Raw genomic sequence first — 7559 nt, 5'->3', positions numbered from 1 at the left:
TCCCTTCAATCTGAGGCTGTGCCCACGGTTACCCGTCTCTCCTACGTCACAGTCACTCGATCCACACCTCTCAGGATTCTGTAAGTTTCAATGAGATTCCCCTCATCCTTCTAAACTCCATTGATTGGAGACCCAGAGACCACAACCACTACTCATGTAAATTTCTATGTATTATCTGAAGAATCTCACTATATCTCTCTTTTGATCTTTCTCAGAATGAAAAAATACAGTGTTGGCCAAGTAAAATAGCTGTTTCTGGTCACTAATGTTTTCTGAATCCCGACGTGTCCTGACCTGGGTATCTCATGTGCTGCCCACAATATCTCCCTATGGTAGCTGGGTGGTAGGAGTATCCAAAGTCTAACCAACCATTCTTCATCTGCAGGTCTATGACGGGGGTCTCCATTTAGACATCAGTACTTCATTCTGAAGATAATAGCACTCTGAAACCCCTTCAACCTCGATCACAGGCTGACTGCTCATTTATTTCATTCAGGATCTGTTTTTTGGATCTGCTGTCATTCGTGACATCGCACCAAACACTCCACCTGTATTATTGTCACCCTTTCGGAAAGTTTCAGCGATCCTTTCACTTGCTGTGGTGTCATATCAACCCTTATTGATGGATTTTGTTTAACCATTGCCCTGGTTACCTCACACAAAGGAGAGAGACCAGGAACCTGTTCCTGTCATTGTTCTGTTTCTTGGCCCTCCTTTGGATATTCTGTAATTATCGGGGAAGCTACTGCCTTTAGTCCTGACAAATCATTCCTCAGAAGGAAATTGCCTCCCTCAACAGGGAATGTTTTCCCTACTCCAACAATTACTTCTCATGGTAATAAATCACATTCCAGTTGCACTTTATACAATGGAGTGGAATATCCCATTGATTAATATATTAGCCCCCATCAAGCTCTGTGGTGAGAAAATCAATTCTTTCTCCAGCAAAAGTGATGGTTTTGCCCCTGTGTCTCTCAGTTGGTTTCTGGGTTTAGCTGAAGAAAAGGGAGTCACCATTCCTTTTGATAAAAATCCTGTCAACCTCTCATCTACCTTCCAACTTCCTTTACTAATGACAGAATTCACCTCCAGCCTTTTTGTTATAGTTACAGCTACAGCCTGCTCCGTGGGATTATCTGTTTGTGTTCCCTTCTCTGACTCATTTTTACTAACTTCTGTAAGTCCCATGGGTCTACCTCACAAGTTCCAACATTCCAAACGTACATGGCCCACCTTATTCCCAGAGAAATATTTCAGCTTCTGATCATCACTTCCATCCTCAGCAATTTCCTTCTTAATCTGAGGAGGAGTTCTCGGGCTGTTCCCTACTGTCCATTCTCTCCCCTGGCTCCCTGCCTTCCTCACACTCTCCCAATTTTAATTTTTCTCCCATTTCTGGGGCTGACCGAGAAAGCTTTCTGGATCAGTTATCATTGTAGCTGCTTGTCTTGTGGTTGGCCTTTGGTCTTCTACATGAATTTTGATTCTGGAAGGAAAGGAAGTCATAAATTCTTCTCAAAGAATAATTTCTCTGGGAGCATTGTAAGTACTCTCAGCTTTCAGTGTTCTTATCCACTTGCCAACATTATTTTGTTGAACTCTCCCAAACTCAATAGAGGTTTCTCTAGGCTGTTTCCTTAACTTCTGTAACCTCTGCCTATATGTTTCTGAAACCGACTCATATGAGTTTTGAATAGTCATTTTCCCCTCCTCCTGATCGTGAGAATGCTACTCTGACAGGGATGTAGAAATCTCTTATGCTTTCCCACTTCATTTACTTTGCATGGGCAAGCTCCAGTCTGCTTTTGTCCACCTCACTTGTGTTGCTATCTTCTCAAACAACATGGGAAATGTTTCCACATCTTTCTCTTCAAGGTTTTTCAAAGGCTGCACTATCTTCAACATAAAGTCATAGTTATGAAGTGATATAGCACAGAAACAGTCCCTTCGGCCCACCATTTCTGTGCTGACCAACAAACACCAAACTGCACTAATCCCATGAACCTGCACTTGACCCATAGCCAACATGCCCTGGCATTTTAAGTGCTTGTCTGGATGCTTCTTAAATGTTGTGAGAGTACCTGCCTTCACCACCCTCTCAGGCAGCCTGTCCCACAACTGTATCGCCTGAGTGAAAAAAAATTGCTCAAATCCCTTCTAAACCACTTAATCCTCACCTTAATCTTATGCCTGCTGGCCTTAGACACATCTTCCATGGAATAAAGATTATCATGATCTACTTTGCCTTCCACAATTTTGTGTACCTCAATCAGGTGCACCCCTCAGCCTCCCCTGCTCCAGGGAAAACAAACCCAGCCTCTCCAGTCTTTCCTCATAACTGAGACTTTCCATCCCAGGCAACGTCCTGGTGTATCTCTTCTGTCCCCTGTTCAATGCAAACATGTCCTTCCGATAGTGTGGTGACCAGAACTGCACACAGTATTACAGCTGTGGCCTAATCAGGGCTCCGTAAAGTAGCAACAAACTTCTTTGTTCCTAACTTCTGCACCCTGGCTGATGAATTCACGCATCCCGTGTGCCCTTTTCACTCCTCTGTCTACCTGTGCTGACACCTTCAGGAATCAATTCATTTGTACACCCAGGTCCCTTTGTTTCTCAGCACTCCTGAAGGACCTACCATTCATTGTGTCTATCCTTCCCTTATTAGACCTACCTTGCACTTATCAGGATTAAATTCCATCTGCCATTGCTGTGTTCAGTTTACCAGCTGATCAATATCAGACTGTAGCCGGAGACCATCCTCCTCACTAATAACAACACCAACAATTTTTATGTCATCTGCAAATTTACAAATAATATCGTGTATAATCACATCCAATTGGTACTGTATACAGTAAACAGCAAGGGTCCTAGCACTGTTTCATACAGTGCAACACTGGTCCCAGGCTTTTAATCCTCCACCAACCCTCTTTGCCTCTTACTTGGAAGCTGGTTTTAAATCCTAACCTGCCTTGGATTCCAATGGGCTCTTGGCAAGCCTTCTATATGGGTCCTTGTCAAAGGCCTCTCTGAAGTGAAGGGTCTATGCCTGAAACGTCAACTCTCCTGCTCCTCAGACGCTGCCTGACCTGCTGTCCTTTCGCAACACCACACGTTTTGTCTCCTGATAAACCGTATCGGCTTCACGACCCCATCACTAGATTTATTCACCTTTCCAAAACACTCAGTTAACTTATTCAGAGGGGATTGCCCTCTCGCAAATCTGTGCTGGCATCCCTGTCTTTCCAAGTGTTGGTTAATCTTGTTCCTCAGAATTGTTTCCAATACTTTCCCTTCCACTGACGTCAGATGAATTGGTCTGTAATCAGTCTTCCCCCAATTAAGGCACTTAACTTGTGTACTGTCTTTATCCCTTTCCATTATCCCTTTGAAATTTACAGAGTTGTGGTCACTGTGCTCACCCATTAACACTTCAACCACCTGACCGGCTTCATTCCCTAAGGTTCGATCTAGCACTACCCCATCTCTACTGGGACCATTTACAAACTGGTACAAAATGATCTCCTGGATAGAATTTAAAAATTCCATCATGTCTAATCCTTTCACACAAAGGCAATCCCAGTTAATGATCACAAAGTTGAAATTCCCTCCTAATGTAACCCTATTCCTCCAACAGCTCTCTGTGATTTGCCGACATATATGCTCTTCTATCTCCCTCTGACTATTGGGAGGCCAGCAGTACAATCCCAGCAAAGTGATGGCACCTGTTTCATTTCTTAGATCAACCCAGATTTGAAGACACTTCTAAGTCATCATCCCTCATTACTGCAGTGATGGTTTCCTTTATGAATAATGCAATGCCCCTGCCTCCCTGTTGCATCACACACCCCCGCCCACCCCCTCCATCTCACCTGAAACATCTATACCTTGGAATGTTAAGCTGCCAGTCCTGTCCTTCCTACATCTATGTCTCGGTGATTGCAACAATATCGTATTCCCACATGCTGATCAATGTTATACGTTCATCTGCTTTACCAGTCAAGCTCCTTGAATGAAATTAGATACAATTTAACTTTTTGGTCCTCACATGTTCCGTATCCTGCCTATGTCTTCCTGCTGATCACTGTCTCTGAAGTGGGCGTAATCATGGCATCGTGGGTGATGTCACCAAAATAAGTGACGCACACAGTTGGGGATGGGGCTGAGGGGGAGTAGTGCATCTGCGGGGAAGGACATGAGGCACAGTGTGACGTTTGAGGCGTGTTTGTTGGTGGTGTTAATGTAAGTGACGTCAGTGGGGGTGGTATGGCTGAGGCACCGGCAACTACAGGGGCAGAAGTGACCTCATGGGTAGTCTTCGCAATTGCCTGAAACATTGACTCTCCTGCTCCTCGCATACGGCCTTACCTGCTATGCTTTTCCAGCACCACTCTTTTTGAATCTCCCAATCTATGGTCAAGCTAAATGCTCCATTAATACTACAATGGCTTTGCTATATCCTAACCAAATTTCTGCATTTATATAATCCAACACCTGAGAGCTGCTGTCAAGGGGCCTGTATACAGCACCTATTACAGCTTTAGATCCTTTCCTGCTCCTCAGTACCACAGAATGATTTCCCCTCATGGTATCCTCCCTCATCATTTTGTTTCTGATCAGTAAGGCTACTCCACCTCCTCTTCCATTTCCCCCGTCCATCCGGTAAACTTTATAACCCAATATAACCACAACCACCCTGCAGAGATATCTCAGTAAAGGCTGCTAGATCATGATCTCCAATTTGAGTTGTGCCTGCAGTTTACTAAATGTATTTTTTATGCTCTTTGTTTTTGTGTCTCAAACTCATGTTTGGGCCATTCACTGGAACCTGCTCCTCAGCACTCATGCTGTATTCTCCTGTTTATTATTTCTCTCTTTCAGTTTAATTCATCCACTTCTCATAGCTTTGATTTATCTGCTGGACCTGAAGTCGGATTCCTGACAGTTTCTTTACTCTGTCATGTTACTTGATATTGAAACTGTATTGACATCCCCCATTCCCCCATTTACTGGTTTAAAGTCCTTGTGCCCACCCCTATCTGGCCTTACTCGTGGGACATTGGTGCCAGGTCCGTTCAAGTGAAGCCTTTCCCAATACTGATGCCAGTGGCCCATGAATTAGAACCTCTCTTTCCCAAACCACTCCTTTTGCCATCCATTCACTCCCTGAATTTTCTTAAGTCTTTGCCAAATTGTCTGTCTCTCAGTTAATATTCCAGTGATTATAATCCTTGAGGCCCTGTTCTTTAGTTGTGTTCCTAATTTCTGATATTCCCCAAACAGGACCTCTTGCCTATTTTTACTGTTGTTATTAGTCCCAATATGAATCCCAACTGGATCCTCCCCCTTCTACTCCAATATACTTTCAAGCTGGTTTAAGATATCCCTCACCTTGGCATCAGGCAGGCAACACACCGTGTGAGACGCTTAAATTTGCTCTCAAATGGTGCTATCAGACCCATCATAATTGAATCCCCTTCTTTACTTTGTGCAATGGTCAGTTTGCCCATCCACCCTGCAGTCCTTTCCCTCATCCATGCAGGAAGTAAACATCTCATTCCTGTTGGAGCAGGTCAAGAGCTGAGGCTCCAGCAATGCCAAATTCAGGTTGCATTAACCTGCTTCCTTGTAGTCACACTCTTCTGTCTCTGACTACTGGCCATCATTTGAAGGATCTAACCGACAGGGTGTGACTGCCTCCTGAAACACAGTGTCCGTCCCTGATGTGTCACAGTGTTCAGGCTCAGACTCCAGTTCATCATATCTGAGCTGGAGTGTCTTGAGAAAACAACATTGGCTGAAAATATGGTCACTCTGAGCAACATGACATTCAAAAAAGTTCCACGCAAAAGATTCTTTATAAACATGGAAGCATTCATTTCAGAAAAGTGTTTGCCTGCAATCAGGAATTAGAGGTAGGAGACAGAGAAGAAAGATAATGTATGTGTCCTCCAATGTGCAAGATGTGAACTGTGGGATCTATGCTGGGAGTTTGACTTTTCACAATATTTCTCAATGACTTGGAGGACGGAATGGAGAGCAATATATTCAGGATTGCTGACCACACTGAGTGAGGCAGCTTGGAGGAGGTTACGGAGATAGGGAGGCTAGAGGGCAGGGGGGGATTTGAGAACAATGATGAACATTTGAAAATTGAGGTGTTGCTGAACTGGGAGAAAATGCAGGTCAGTGAAAACAGGAGGTGGGGAGCTGGCGATGGGAAAACGCAACTTGGTGTGAGTTCAGATACAAATGTCCGTTTTTTTTTACACAGAGGCTGATGCGCATATGGAATGAGCTGCCAGCAGAAGTTTATGAAGGGTGGTGGCTGTGATGGGGGCCAGGACAACATTGGAATAGACATGTTCGGAGTCCCGTGGACATGGCGGGGATTTTCAGTGGCTTTGTAATTTGTAGGTCAGCCTCAAAGATGAGGCCAAGGTTGTAAAGAATCTGTTTGAGCAGTAGACAGTAGCAGTAGACAAGATGGGATGGAGTTCATACCGGGAGCTGAAGTGAAGGGCTTTGATTTTCTTAATATGTTTCACAGTGAGGCTGGCTCCTCGATACTGACTGCTCTTAGCTGCTGTTCTTTTTACTTACCATTAGAGAGTAGAGTTATAGACACATCGAGTCCTACAGTACGGAGACAAGCCCTTTGGCCCAAACTGGTCAATGGCGACCAAAATCTCCATCCACACTAACCCCATTTCCCTGCACTTGACCCATATCCTTCTAATTCTTTTCTATCCATGTGTTTGTCCAAATGCCTTTTAAATATTGTTAATGTACCTGCCTTAACCACTTCTGCTGGCAGCTCATTCCATATGCATACCACCTTCTGTGTAAAAAACGTGTCCCTCAGGTTCCCTTTTATTCTTCCTCCTCTAACCATAAACTAATGCCCTCTAGTCCTCGATTCCCCAACCTTGGGGAAAAGGCCGATTGCATTCTCCTACCCATGCTTCTCATGATCTTATATCATTCTATAAGGTCACCCCCTCAGTCTCCTAAGCTTGAAAGAAAAAAGTCTTAGTTTGTCCAACATCTTCCTACAACTCAGACCATCGAGTCCAGGCAACATCCTTGTAAGTTTCTTTTGCACTCTTTCCAGTTTAATAACATCCTTCCTTTAGCAAGGTGACCAAAACTGAACACAATACTTCAAATATAGCCTGAAAAACGCCCTGCGTAAATGCAACATAACTTCCCAACATCTATACTCAATGCCCTGACTGATGAAGGCTAGTGTTCCAAAAGCCTTTTTCACTGCCCTGTGATTCCACTTTCAGAGAACGATGGCTTACTGGGTGGCACAGTGGCTCAGTGGTGAGCACTGCTGTCTCACAGTGCAAGGGACCTCAGTTTGATTCCCACCTTGGGTGACTGTCTGTGTGGGGTTTCCACATTCTCCCTCTGTCGGTTTCCTCCCACAGTCCAAAGATGTGTAGGTTAGGTGAATTGGCTATGCTAAATTGCCCTTAGTGTTAGGTGCATTAGTCAGGTATACATGTAGGGGAATAGGTCTGGCTGGGTTACTTTTTCGAGGGTCAGTGTAG

The sequence above is a fragment of the Chiloscyllium punctatum genome, chromosome 7, assembly GCF_047496795.1.
Source record: "Chiloscyllium punctatum isolate Juve2018m chromosome 7, sChiPun1.3, whole genome shotgun sequence".
In the NCBI taxonomy this organism is placed as follows: Eukaryota; Metazoa; Chordata; class Chondrichthyes; order Orectolobiformes; family Hemiscylliidae; genus Chiloscyllium; species Chiloscyllium punctatum.
This window is presented reverse-complemented; position numbering follows the sequence as displayed.